The 15,351-nt window shown below is 44.0% G+C and overlaps 1 long non-coding RNA gene across 1 annotated transcript in view; it reads right to left on the bottom strand.

Annotated features, from left to right (window-relative positions):
- The window catches only part of LOC147018898 (uncharacterized), a 37,757-nt gene extending 23,002 nt beyond the window's left edge, over positions 1–14,755 (bottom strand). The window contains exon 1 of the long non-coding RNA XR_015062822.1: positions 14,427–14,755. This is a non-coding gene — a long non-coding RNA (uncharacterized LOC147018898). The remainder of the gene's footprint in view (positions 1–14,426) is intronic.
- Between the last annotated feature and the right edge of the window lie 596 nt (positions 14,756–15,351).

The following is a 15,351-nucleotide window of genomic DNA, read 5'->3' as shown; positions in this document are numbered from 1 at the left end:
TATATATATATATATATATATATATATACACACACACACACACACACACACACACACACACACACACACACACACACACACACACACACACACACACACACACACACACACACACACACACACACACACACACACACACACACACACACACACACAGCCCTGGAAAAAATTAAGAGACCACTGCAAAATTATCAGTTTTTCTGGTTTTACTATTCATTGGTATGTGTTTGAGTAAAATGAACATTTTTGGTTTATTCTATGAACTACTGACAACATTTCTCCCAGATTCTGAATAAAAATATTGTCATTTAGAGCATTTATTTGCAGAAAATGACAACTGGTAAAAATAACAACAAAGATTCAGTGTTTTCAGACAAGCCTGGTGTTGGCGCAGTGGTTCGGGCAGCGGCTTGCGATCCAAGAGTTCCTGAGTTCAAGCCCCGTTGGGCCACTGAATTAATACACCAGGGGGTTGACTCAGCCTGTCATCCTTCCGAGGTCGGCAAAATGAGTACCAGTATACTGGGCCGGTGTATACCCCGGTTAAAATAAGTGTACCATATCCCTGTGTTGTAGGAAGCGACCAGGGTTGCTTCAGGAAGGGCATCCGGCGTAAAACATGTGCCAAATCACTATGCGGCTCATACGGCTGATCCGCTGTGGCGACCCCTCAGGGGAGCAGCCGGAAGAAGAAGATTCAGTGTTTTCAGACCTCAAATAATACAAACAAAACACGTTCATATTCATCTTGAAACAACACAAAACAAATGTTTTAACTGAGGAAGAGTTCAGAGATCAATATTTTGTGGAATAACACTGATTTTCAATCACAGCTTTCATGCGTCTAGGCATGCTCTCCACCAGTCTTTCACATTGCCTCTGGGTGACTTTATGCCACTCCTGGCGCAAAAAAAAATCAAGCAGCTCGGCTTTGTTTGATGGCTTGTGACCATCTATCTTCCTCTTGATCACATTCCAGAGGTTTTCAATGGGGTTCAGGTCTGGAGATTGGGCTGGCCATGACATCGTCTTGATCTGATGGTCTTCCATCCACACCTTGGTTGACCTGGCTGTGTGGCATGGAGCATTGTACTGCTGGAAAAAACAATCCTCAGAGTTGGGGAACATTGTCAGAGCAGAAGGAAGCAAGTGTTCGTCCAGGACAACCTTGTACGTGGCTTGATTCATGAGTCCTTCACAAAGACAAATCTGCCTGATCCCAGCCTTGCTGAAGCAACCCCAGATCATCACCGATCCTCCACCAAATTTCACAGTGGGTGCGAGACCTTGTGGCTTGTAGGACTCTCCAGGTATCCGTCTAACCATTAGACGACCAGGTGTTGGGCAAAGCTGAAAATTGGACTCATTGGAGAAGATGACCTTATTCCAGTCCTCTACAGTACAATCCTTCTGGTCTTTTGCCAACCTCAGCCAGGCTCTTATTTGCTTCTCATTGATGAAGGGCTTTTTTCTAGCTTTGCCCGACTTCAGCCCTGCCCCTTAGAGCCTGTTTCGAACCGTCCTGGCTGTGCACTTTACCCCAGCTGCCATTTGCCATTCTTTTTGTCAGTCACTTGATGTCATCTGACGGTTGTTGAGTGACATTCGAATGAGTTGGAGGTCATCCCGGTCAGTGGAAAGTCGTTTTCGCTCTCTGCCAGTCTGAAGCTTTGTTGTCCCCAATGTCTGCTGCTTGACCTTGTTCTTATGAACCGCCGTCTTTGAAATTTTAAGGATGGAAGCAACGTGACGCTCACTGTATCCCTCTGCCAGTAAAGCCAGAATTGAACCCTTCTTTTCCTCACTCAAAACTTTTCTTTTCAACTCTTTTGGCATGGTCAATAGTTTTTTTTTTATTCCAATTACTTTTGAGGTACTACTGGCACGGTTTTTGCCATCCAGCTGGTCCTATTGCAAGAGGATAGTGATGACCACAGCAGTGCTTTTTATACTTTTCCTTGTTAAATAAGATTCGGTGCAGCTGATCACCAAATCAGTACCTCACAAAGTAGAATGAGGTATGCCTGTGTTGGAATTCAACAGACACTGGAATGGAATGGCTGCTATACATGATGCTGACACTTATGCCGATTTAAAAATTTTTTGGAGTGGTCTCTTATTTTTTTCCACAGCTGTGTATATTGTTACGTTTGAGGGGGGGGGGGTATGCATTCAAAGGGTAATTAGGATGTTTAATTAGGTATGCCATGCTGTTCGAGTTTACCAGGATCTCGATGTAATAAGTAGTAATTCAGTGGTGATAAGTTGTCTAGTAAATGTTCATTTCTTCAAGGGGGAAATGATAAATGTCACGTAATTAGATAGGGACACGGGATAGGGTAAGTGTGTCTGCGTAAACCCCTTTTGGTATTCTCTGAAGACTGGCCGTGACGTCACAGGACAGTTCAGCGGATGGCTCCGCCCCGTGATCACGATTGGCGGAAGGCGACGGCAGTCGGCCAATAAACGGCTCGATTGGAGGTGACGAGGGCAGAAGGATAAAAAGGTTCTGTTCGGGAAGTAGAAGTAGAAGTAGAAGTAGAAGTAGAAGTAGAAGTAGAAGTAGAAGTAGAAGTAGAAGTAGAAGTAGAAGTAGAAGTAGAAGAAGAAGAAGAAGAAGAAGAAGAAGAAGAAGAAGAAGAAGAAGAAGAAGAAGAAGAAGAAGAAGAAGAAGAAGAAGAAGATTACAACCAGAACACTCGTGTTTTTTTGGTGTGGAACCTGTGCTGGCAGAGAGCGTCCTGGTTGCTGTGCTGAGTTGATCGTGCTCTTGATCGTGCCTGGGAGCCTTGCCGAGCCTCGTGCCTCACCTCGGTTGGCTCTGGGGTTCTGCTGACTCGGAGAGCGGGGTCGGGCGGCGGGTGGACCTGCCTCCCTCTCCTGCTCGCGGCTTGGTGCGGGAGCTGGTTCCCTGGCGGCTGTGGGCGGACTTGGGCCAGGACCAGGAGGTCGACAGTACCGCGGTTTCTCCTGCCCCCCCCCCCCTGAGGAGAGCAAGGCCGGCTCGTCCGGCGCCGATCCAGGGACAGTTGCGTCCACACCACGGTCCAGCCTGACCACCAGAAGTAGCTACGTTTTGTGTGTGTGTGTGTGTGTGTGTGTGTGTGTGTGTGTGTGTGTGTGTGTGTGTGTGTGTGTGTGTGTGTGTGTGTGTGTGTGTGTGTGTGTGTGTGTGTGTGTGTGTGTGTGCTTGGCGCCTTAGAGGGATTGAGAACTGTATATTCATTGGAATTGTCTGTGTTTTTCCCCACGCCCGATCCCACACCATCCCGTCGAATCGCCCCGGATCCCTCCTCTTGCCGAGTCTTGTTATTTCTGGTCAATAGTAAAAAGAATAAACATCATCAACTCAGTGAAAAGTGACTCGTGCCACCTTCCTCGTCCCGTTTGCGGTAGAGCGATTAAAACCGCCGTCTTTGGGTTGTAAACAAATAAATCGCCTCCATCGTTTCGGCTCATTCTACGTTGGCGTGACTGTTCAAGTCCCGTGGACGTCACTATATATATATATATATATATATATATATATATATATATATATATATATATATATATATATATATATATATATATATATATATATATATATATATATATATATACCTGGTGTTGGCGCAGTGGTTAGGGCAGCGGCTTGGGATCCAAAAGGTCCTGAGTTCAAGCCCCGTTGGGCCACTGAATTAATACACCAGGGGGTTGACTCAGCCTGTCATCCTTCCGAGGTCGGCGAAATGAATACCAGTGTACTGGGCCAGTGTATACCCCGGTTAAGATAGGTGTACCATATCCCTGTATCGTAAGAGGCGACCAGGGTTGCGTCAGGAAGGGCATCCGGCGTAAAACATGTGCCAAATCACTATGCGGATCATACGGATGATCCGCTGTGGCGACCCCTAACGGGAGCAGCTGAAAGAAGAAGATATATATATATATATATATATATATATATATATATATATATATATATATATATATATATATATATATATATATATATATATATATATATATATATACCGTTACGGCTGTGGAAATTTGCAATACACCATAAAAGGGTCCTTAGATCGGTTATGATGATAAGTAATTGTGTAGTTAGATTTCCCCACCGTTGTTTCGAGGAAATTTCCGTGTTCACCGGGCTGCGATCCTTGGAGATGGCCGTTTTTCTTTTCTCTGTCATTATTTTGGAACAATCATCCCCCAACACCCATCGCCACCAACTACAACCACGAATCAACCACGCTCAAACCCTCACCACAACAACCACCGCCATCTTCGCCACTATCCGCGTTTACAAACGCCGTTCTCCACGGACCACGCGGCGACGATTTCCGCGGTAAAAACCGTCCAAGAACACATGCAGGATTGCCAGAATAAAAGCTCTTGCGGAGCCTGCACGGACTTCTCCCGCCTAAATTCTCCTGCCTCGGATTCCCGCCTATTTTCCCCGCGCTCCGTGTGGTGGAAGTGCGATCCGAGCCGGGGGTCAAAGGTGAGAAAAGGTGGGGGCCTCTTTTTGGGGGAATAATTCCCTGGCCCTGAGCCAAAACTGACTCCCCCGGCCCCCGCACGGGGCGGGGTGGAGGGAGAACGAGAGGGCACGCCCCCCTTCGAGAGGCTTCTCCAAGAAGCTCGAAGGGAGGGGGGGCCAAAAACGTGGCGGAGCGAAGGGCGGAGCCCCGCACTACAAAAGGCGGACAGCATGGCCCTTGAGTAGTCTTCCTGTCTCCTTCTTGTCTTCGAGAGTTCCTGTGTTCTTCTGTTTTTTTTGAGCTTCTGGGCTGGTCGTCGTCTTCTTCTTGGCGCTGGTTGTCTTGTCGGTGGAAGAGGTCCTGCGCCCGCGGCTTGGTGAGCGGCCTGTCAACGGAGGCACGGACGGGAGGCGCGGCAGCACCGGTTGTGTGGTGGACCTGCGCGTCCGGACGAGGAGTGCCGGAGAGGGTTCGCCGGCCGCGAGAGAGGTCAGGGCCAGGCGCGACCACGCTGACGGTCGTGGGAGAGCGACTCACTGGCCACAAAAAGGGAAGTCCTTTCTCTTACACTTATTTATTTGGGTTTTGTATGCATGCTGTGGCGCCGTGTCCAACAAGTTAGAACTGCCTAAGTGACTGCATGTATGTACATTGCTTTAGTCGGTAGTAATTCTTTCTTTGCATTTCTTCAGCTGTACATACGTGCATGAATGTTTTTGGTGGCCCGTACATTGCATGACTGCCCTTGCTCATCTGTGTGCATAATAAATGTGTTTGTTGAACTGTTGCCCGTTTTGTTGCGTCCTTTCCTTTGTTTGAAAGTTCCATCTTGCATCACGGAAGGAATTGGTAGAAGGGTGAAAGCACCTGGTAAATAATCACGTCCGTCGGGGCCGGCGATAACACCGCTCGGTTATCACTGAAGCACGGAACGGACCGCTTAAGTGGTTTGTTCCTAGGCCGGCCAGCGGCGAGGTACGATTGCCCGGTTAACTACCCGTGCAAGTACTTAGGTAGGTCGAGTTTGGCAAACAACCCTATCCTGCGCAGGTGGCCAATTGGCACGATTGTGGTGAGGTCGAAAGACCCACCCGTGACTAGCTCCCGGCGTTGTTCCGGGAGGGTCACGACTGAATTGTCCGTTCCGTTGGGCGACGCGGTGGCGATTTGAGTTACGTGGCTGATCGCACGCCGGGTGGACCAGAAATTCGTCACAATATATATATATATATATACACACACATACACACACCTGAAAAACATCACTCAAAGGCAATGGCACACATCATATAGCAGTTCCTGAGATAGTAATTTGTGTTCATATTTGTTACAGATAGGGCCCTTTAGTCCAGGAGCCCAGAAGGTTTATTCAAGGGAAAAGCGCCAGAACGTTTGACCTCATGGGCTGATGGGGTCATCCACCGACATCACAAAAATGCATTGCTGCCGGGTCTGACCCGTGGCTTTCGCCCCCAAAATCACTCAATTAGTGACGCCATTACCGATAAACCTATTTTGCTCAATATCTGGAAAAATACGCATGATAATATAACGAATAAGGTGTCTACACCTATGCTTTTATGGTCAATCATTACACTAACACCCACATTATTGCTAGAAAATGTAGTTTGCCATGTAAATGTTTAGTTCACCCACTCAGTTGGCAACGCCATTGTGGAAAAACTCATTTTCATTAATATCTGAAAAACAATGCATGATAATATCACAAATATGGTGTCCATACCCATATTTTTATGGTGAAATATTACAATTCCAACTCTAGTGCTTGAAAATGTTTAGTTCACCTTGAAAGTTGCCTCATGGAGTCGTACCATCTGTCTTTTGTTACAATGTGGCAAATAATGCATTGGTCTCTGTCCATTTTTGTTATTTGCAGATCATGGCAAATAACGCCCCCGTTTGTATAATTTGCAAAGAAAGAGGAGAAATTAAATGTGCACTGAAGTGTTTCAATTCCAGCAACTGGGAAACAGCCAAAAATGCTGCTAGACGGTGAAAGGCAATTTAAAGCAAAGATTGTAAAGCACAGCAAGATAGGTCACTCGTGCCAAACAGTGAAGTATCCAATGGACGCCCTCGGCGGCCATTTTAGCAGGCAGGCAGAGCGAGCTTGCGCTAGCCAACAACCCGGAAGCTGTTCACAACACATATGTTCCAGATGGTAACAAAGCAATGGCTTCTCGTTCCTCATCCCAGAATCACTGCTCAGCAATAAACTGCTCAAACCGTCAATCCAAACGACCTGTTTTGTCTTTCTTCAGATTCCCGAACATCAGGGAAAGGTATGTTGAAGTTCAAATTGTGTCTTTGAATAGTCTGTTGACTGTAATTTTGAAAATAGAGGTTAGTCCAGTCGGAGTGGTTTCTATTCTAATCTGACTGATGTGCGTACGTGACTAATACTGCATATTTATAAGTTATAAAATAACATAACCCAAAAGTATAAAGTATATGCATAAAAATATAAAACTATGAAGTATAAGGAACGCCAAGTCGACTCAAGGCAAAAGAAAGGCAAAGCTACACAGTGCAGCACAGACAGTGTAGTGTGCAGTTATCACAAACGGCCTACTGCTGCTGTGACTGTATTTTTAATCTGCTTTAGAGTTTAGCTTTCAACTCATGTCATAATTATTGATGATTAGACTATTGGAATTTTAATAATTAACTGCTATGGATACAGGACCACTTGTCAATTTTCCTCAGTGTACATATAGCTACACATATTCATATTGGTGAAATGAAATTGTATTTTTGTATATCACTACTATCAGTCGAGCCTCGGCATGAAGGTAAATCCAATTTTTGTTCCTGTTCTTTTCAGGTGTCAAAGATGGGTTCAAAATACCCGTAGGGATGATTTGCTCAACAGGAGTCATGTCTATCTCAGCAACAATTGCCGCTTATGTGCAGAACACTTTGAAGAAGATCAGTTTTCAAATCGGATGACAAAGAACAGGCTGAAATGGAATGCTGTGCCAACACTCTTCAATGTTCCGAACCCTCTGAAGACGATGTCTACTCCTCGTAGAACCATGAAGAGAGAGAGAGAGATCCAACAATGAATCCCCACCACATGCCTCGAAACAACAAAAAAGTAAGTCTGATCTATATAGTTATGAATCTCATTTCTAGTGTCTTGCCAAAGTGAAAAGTTGAAAATGAAGCATGATATGCAAAACGCTGCCATTTTTGCAAAAAAAAAAAAAAAATGAATTGGTAGGATGAGAACTTAAAGTTGGATTTCATGTTTTAATTTTTTTTTTTCTATATTTGTATCACAATGTCAAAAATGTTAATGTGAAAGCAAGGAACATTCAGTTCTAAAATGTTTTATATTCCTTACATGTAAACCATCTTATGCATACGTGTACTGTTGATTTTCCAGTATAAGTAAAATATAATTCACCTTACAGACCTGCATGTTCATGTAGATGTGCACTTTTTGAAGAATATTTCCTGGCATAAATATATATTTGATGACATGCCTAAAAATGAATAGAGGAAATATCAATTCCCTGTTTTAATTGACTCATTTCTTTGTCTGTCTGCAGGGAGCCCATCTCCACTGGTTGACCACTCGTACTGCAAGCCAAGCAAGAATGACAGAAGAAGCAACAGCAGAAACAGCAGCAACAGATCAGATAGTCCAGCATCATTTTGTTCAGACAATACACCATCAGGGAAACAGGAGAAATTGCTAAAGAAAGAGCAGCTCCGAACTTTCCGAATTAAGGAGAAGGTCAATCTTTTGAAGCACGCAATGAACGAGGCAGCAATAAAATCGCAGACTGTGAAAGAACTGATCCACGGAGCTAGTAAATTTCTAGATGAGCCTGCTCTTTCCTTCTTTGCATCACAATTGCGAAATTCTCACTGTCGTCGCAGAGCAAGAGGGAGAAGATGGACCTATTCTGACAAGATCATTGCTTTGTCTTTGTATCATCAGAGCCCAAGAGCATATACGTTTTGTCAACGTATCTTCACACTACCGTCTATCTCTGGCCTTCGGCGCTGGCTCAGCAGTATGGAAGTACGACCAGGATTCTCCATGAATGTTCTTGAACTTCAAGGAGACAGAGTGTCTGCCATGACAAGAAAGGACAAGCTGTGTGTAGTCACTTTCGACGAAATGAGTCTCCGAGCTGGATTATCCTATAACATTACTGAAAATGTCGTTGAGGGATTTGAGGATTTTGGTTCCCTTGGAAACACTTCACGTGCTGCAAATCATGCACTGGTGTTCATGGTTAGAGGCTTGCTCGGCAAATGGAAGCAATCGCTTGGCTACTTCCTGTGCCGAGATGCAACTCCTGCGGATAAGTTGCAGCTTCTTCTCAATGAATGCCTTGAAAAGCTATCTGATATTGGGCTCTGTCCAAAGGTTGTCATGTGCGACCAAGGATCAAATAATATCCGCTTGTACAACCAGGTGTCAGTGATAGAGGCTCAGCCTTTCCTTCTTCATAGAGGAGAAAAGGTCTACTGCATGCATGACCCTCTACACCTCTTAAAAAATACAAGGTCAAATCTAGAGAAATACGTCTTCAGAATAGATGGTACAGATGGCTCACGGCATGTGAGGTGGTCATACATACAGCAATTTTATGAACATGACTCACAGTTACCCATCAGGAAGGCAAGCAAACTAACAAAATCGCATTTTGAACTGAATAGCTTTTCAAAAATGAATTAACAAGGCTGCTCAGGTACTCAGTCATACTGTAGCAGTAGGAGTATACACATATGCAGTTCTGGGAAAACTTTCAGGAGAAGCTATTCACACTGCAGAATTTATAGAGAACATCGACAGCTTGTTCGACTCTTTCTATAGCAGATTTTTTAGAGACCCGAAGAAGCCAAAGCGACCTCTGTCAAAGAACTCTGAACATATAAAAATTTTTACAGGAACATGTATGCCCATCCTAAACAATTTGAAGGTGATTGGAGTGAAGAATATCCTCTTCATCAAGGGCTGGCGCCTTGCGATATCTTGTTTGTCGCAGTTATGGGATGACCTTCAGACAAATGAAGACATTAAGTTCCTGTTTACATCACGACTTAACCAGGACATAGTAGAAAATGTGTTTGCCACGATTCGTCGGAAGGGTGGTTGCAGAGATAACCCATCAGCGAGAGAATTTAGATCTGCCTTTAGAATGGTAATGGTGGCCGAACTAATCAAACCAAATGTTGGAGCAAACTGCTCACCTGACTCAAACAAGTTCGTGCTGACGCTTCAGACATTAACTACAGAGAAAAGAAAGACGAGTCTTCCTAACAAGCCTGCTACACAGCCACAGAAGAGTTCTGCACGTACTGTATGTTCACACTTGTGCCTTTTAATCTACCAGAAGAAAATACACTTGCGTATATTGCTGGCTATCTCTGTCACTGTTGCCCAGCAGGACACGAGTTCTCCTCAAAGTGTCAGGTCTGCAGGGAGGCACTGCTCTCCTTGACTGATGAAGTGGATGATGCGTCTCTGCTTTTCATCCACCACAAGGCTTACAATACACTCAAGTCCGACTGGTTCGCTGATGGTCCCATCTGATCATTTTTTGTCTTTCTGCAAACGTTGTGAAGAGGTTTTCTGAGAAGAGTTTTCAATTGCTAACATGTCAAGGAACAACATTGCATTTCTCATCAACGGTGCCATAAGCAATCTAGTCGAGTACAGAAAACTAAAGCTATGCAGGGACCAAGTAAAATCAAAAATTGTTGGTACTTTTGTGAGTTTGCGTATTCACTATGCACTGAAATTCAGGAAAAGAAACCTGATGGATTTAAGCAAACAGCGAAAAAACAGGAAAGCACAGAAAGTAATGCACAACTAAAACTTTGGGATGGTCATGACATCAACTAAAAGCATATTGTGGAATGCATTTGCATGGTTACTTGTAAGGTGTCCTGAGCATTGTTTCAATTTCAAATTTAAATGCTTATCATTGGTAAAATCAGCAACTGTAAAATGAAAGACAATTATCATCTCTGTTAAGAAGTCTCCAGGTGTCAATATTCTGTTATCTTGAAGTAAACATCCCATGATAATTTATGTTTTCAACTTTACCTTACAATAAATTATTACCACCAGAATGGCTTGTGAACACGAGTAATAATAATTTTTATTTTGTTTCTGGTGTTCTTCGATGATGTTAAAAAAAAATAGATGGGGGGGGGGACACTCGGAGGTGAGAAGCAAGAAAAAAAAGGTCTTCACAAAACATTGATGGGGCATTTGGAGAACATTCAATACCCATTAAAATGTGTGTGTGTGTGTGTGTGTGTGTGTGTGTGTGTGTGTGTGTGTGTGTGTGTGTGTGTGTGTGTGTGTGCGTGTGGGGTTGACCCTTGCCTCCCCTCCCTGGATTTCTCCCCATGCCTAAATAGTTACTTCGAAGGATACTTTCTTGGAAGGTGATATTTATCATACAGATTGTGGTGCATGACTTCTTTTGTTGATGATGATGATGATGATATATATATATATATATATATATATATATATATATATATATATATATATATATATATATATATATATATATATATATATATATATATATATCCAGGAAAGAATAATATACTTTCTGCATGTGTCTGGGCTTTGATTTTTATCCTTTCCTCTCTCAATTTGCCTTTCTTTTTTTTTATCTGTTAGCTTCTCTTCTTCTCTGTTTCTCCGTCCTAATTTATTTCTTTCTCTCCCTTTCTTCCATCTCATCTTATTTTGTGTAATTTCACTTGTGATAAAAAGAAACTGTCTTGTACATGGCTAATGTATCATCGCCTTACTCTCTTTCCCGCCACTCTCCTGCCTCCTACTCCACGGTCAATACAGCGGTCGAACTACAACGACGAAAGCAGCTTGCTTGCTAAAATGGCCGCCGTACTGCTCCGTTGCATACTTCACCAAATTGAACGCGATTGCGCACGAGTGAGCTATCTTGCTGTGCTTTACAATCTTTGATTTAGAGTGACAAGTTTTCGAACACCTCGAAAGAGATCAGAACAGCTGAGGGCCAAGAAAGCAAATATTACCACTCAGTTTGCCTCAGTTGATTCTGTGCTGTTAAGAGAGGAGCACCTCCAAGCACAGAACCATCTGAACCACCTCAGAAGAACACTCGTTCAAGTTCCGATCATCCTTCTACCAGCATGAGAGGCATCCTTGGACAGGAATGTCTTTTTTGTGGACAGATGAGGAAGAGCAAGTTGCAGAAAAATGAACCCCTCAGCCACATACGGGAGCAAGGCAATCCTTCTTGCTGCTCAGAAAAAGTGTGATACTAGGATCTTGGACCAGGGGAAGATCTTATTGCAAAGGAAGCCAAATACCATCACACTTGTCGTCGTGACTATGTGGCAAGGATCAAAATGTTGAACTTTGCTGCAGAGAATGTAAAGCAATCTAAGACCGCAGCACAAAGAGCGAATGCGGCAGAGGGAGTCAGGGATGTCTTTGGACGAATCTTAGCTGTTGCTGCCGAGACAAGCAATGCACTTGATCTGCATCATATTCTTAGCTACCCGATTACTGAAGTACCACTTTCTCTTGCCCATAGCGATGGAACTCCCCTGAAGACAGACAAGGCATCTCTCACAAAGGAACCTGAAAGCAGACAGCAAGTGTTTCTCGATGACAACAGTCTTCCCCCAATCACAGCCGCAGTGATTGATGGTGGTATTATCCTCCATGAAACTGTGCTGCAGCACAGCAAGTCCACATATGCAACCATGGCAAAGGATCTTTTGGCAAAAGTATGTTTGTATCGTGAGGAGCAAATCCATTTCTTGCTCGACAAGTACCAGTCACCATCAATCAAAGATACCGAGCGAAACCTGTGTTATTCAACTACTCCTCAATCATTCATCATTACTGGACCTGACCACACTCGGCGACAGAGTGGCACAGAGTTACTCAAAAGTAGATCATTCAAGGAAGAGTTAGCCTGGTTTGTAATGGAGGAAGCTTCAATATGGTTCAATTTTTGGAATAAAAACACTATGTTTCACATGGTGTTGTGTGTATGGAGAAAAAGAACGAGTATGATGTGCTGCAAATAGAGGAACCGAATCACCTCCCATGTCGACATGAAGAAGCTGAGACACTCATTGCCTTTCACGCAAACAACATTTCCACTGGTAACACTCTTGTAAGGTCCACTGATACGGACGTCTTCATCATTCTGCTTGGGCTTTCTGGAAGGTCGGAAGGGATCAACATCATCATGGACTAGGGATCTGGCAACCACCGAAGGTACATTGATGTCACTAAACTAGCTGACGCTCTTGAGAAGAAACAGACTGGTATCACTGAAGCACTAATCAGACTTCATGCCTTGACTGGTTGTGATTTCACATCGTGTTTCTACAGAAAGGGCAAAGTGAAGCCCTTTCAGCGGATGGAGTCAGATGCAGCTCATGCGATGGCATTGCGATCTCTAACAGCTGAGGAGGTGGACGTCCAAGCTGTTACATTCTTTGTCTGTGTGCTGTATGGCTTCAAAACCTCTGACATTAATGAAGCCAGATACAAGGCGTTCATGCGAATGAGTGGTGGTGACGAAAAGGAGCCCCTTGCCAGAATTAAGAAGACAAACTGTGCCTCTCTTCCCCCATGCGCCAAGACACTTGGTAATCATATGAAAAGGGCACACTATGTGGCAAGAATCTGGAAGAGAGCTGATTCGACATATCCAACTGGTGGGGTGAGTCTGACAGACTATGGATGGAAGTTGTCTCAAAATTGCTTTGAACCAGGCTGGTACCCAGGAAGTTGTTACATAGTCCCTCACAGGCCCACATGAGGATGATGGGGATGGCGTGGAAGATAATTTAGTAGATGAGGAAGTCAGATAATGCTTGGAGTGAGGACAGTGAAGAGTGATGAAAGTGATAGAGAAGACTTGTAATGCCAGAAGGACATCAAGTTAATTATGTGAACTGCACATTTGCAAGTTTTCCATATATCGTTGTTCGGTAATGGCATCACTTAATGAGCAGGTGTGCTACACATTTACATGGTAAACTACACATTTCCCAGTAATAACACATGTGTCAGGGTAATGGTTGACCTTAAAAATATCGTTAAAGACACCTTATTTGTGATATTATCACGCACAGTTTTTCAAATAGTGAGGTTTTGGTAATGGCATCGCTAATTTAGTGGATGAACTATGCATTTACCTGGTAAACTATACATTTTCTCGCAATATGCAAAGCATCACGGTAATGATTGACCATGAAAACAGAGGTATGGACACCTTATTCGTGATATTATCATGCATAGTTTGCAAGATATTGAGGAAATAGGTTTTTCGGTAATGGCGTCACTAATTGAGTGTTTTTTGGGGGAAAGCCACGGGTCAGATCCGGCAGCAATACATTTTTGTGACGACCCCATCAGCCCATGAGGTCAAACGTTCTGGCGCTTTTCACTTGAATAAACCTTCTGGGATTCTGGACTAGAGGAGTTAGTTATGTTTTTTTTTCCACATTTTCTCCAATTTTTTTATCATTGAATTTCAAACTTCTTTTAAATTGCGTTCCAGAACTGAGCCACCATACCACTTTCAACCACTACCACAACCTCGAGCAACACAAATATAATTACTTCACCACTCTGATAAAATCACACATTAACTTGTATTGCTAATTCACTTTGTAAAACATCATACAAAGCTCACATTCCATCACTTGCTCGCATTCCGAATGCTCGCTCACCAGATTCACCAATATTCAACCATGCCACCTCAACCACTGTTCAACCACCACAAGATTACAATTACCACCACAACACAAGACCAACAACAATCGTCTCACTTTGCTCGCACACCATCTATTTCAGCCTCGACTATCGCTCTTCCACCGCAGTGCTGTTCCAAGCATGTCAACCACAACACTGCACCAACTACCATCTCAACCACTCACCTGTTATTGATGACAGCAACCACTATCGCACCTGCTTGGAGCAGCACTTCACCTTCGCTTGGAGTGCCACTACCAACCAAGCTTGCTTCCATTTAGCGCAAGTTTGTGCTAATATTTCTGTCGTTCCTCCCTTTCAGCAGCAACTATCGTGCTGCCCGTAAAACCATAATTTGTTCATGGTGCCTCCAGGATGCTTGCGCTACAAGCGGGGAGTGATACACACTGCTCCCATATTAAGTCGGGAGGTCGACCCTGTTGCCCGCCTCAAAGATGAATGCAGTCATTTCTTGTCCGACGGCTTCATGGGGAGGGTGATGTCAAGATGCAGGTGAAGTCTAGGCCAGTGGGCACAGTGTGCTTGGAACATGAGGGGCAGAGATTGGTTGCTGTGTGACACAGGCATGCCTGGTGGGGATGCTGGGCTCCGCCCCACGTGGAGCTTGTAAAATAGCATTCTCGGAGATTTTCAGGAGGTTTATATTGAAGTTATTTTGGGTGGACTGGTGGTGGGTTTGAGGTGAAGCATGGGATGCAGTGCAGTGCCAAAGGAAGAAATGGAACAATAACCCAGCCAGGCAGCGACACCCCTGTATCCAAGTCCCCTCTCCCTTGCATTTCCCTAATACAGAAAAGTGTCAGGCTCACCAGGCCACGTCAGGGGAGCACAGAGGTCGACAAATCCCTCAAACTTTCGCTTTTCTTTCTCACTTATCAATCCTTCTGCAGAATGATCCTGATGGCTGTTATGCCAGTTTAAGTACAATTGTCCAAGATGGATAGAATCGGTGATAACTGCTCTTTTTTTCTTTTGGACCACATTGTATGTCTGTTGCTGCATACCCCACACAAATTACTGAATGTACCGATTGTACGAACACCTGTTAAAAAAAAAACCCCTGCTTAAATGTACCACATGCTTTTCCTA

Source organism: Eptatretus burgeri, chromosome 10 (genome assembly GCF_056783735.1).
Source record: "Eptatretus burgeri isolate ZD-2024b chromosome 10, Ebu_testis_v1, whole genome shotgun sequence".
Lineage (NCBI taxonomy): Eukaryota > Metazoa > Chordata > Myxini > Myxiniformes > Myxinidae > Eptatretus > Eptatretus burgeri.
This window is presented reverse-complemented; position numbering and strand designations above follow the sequence as displayed.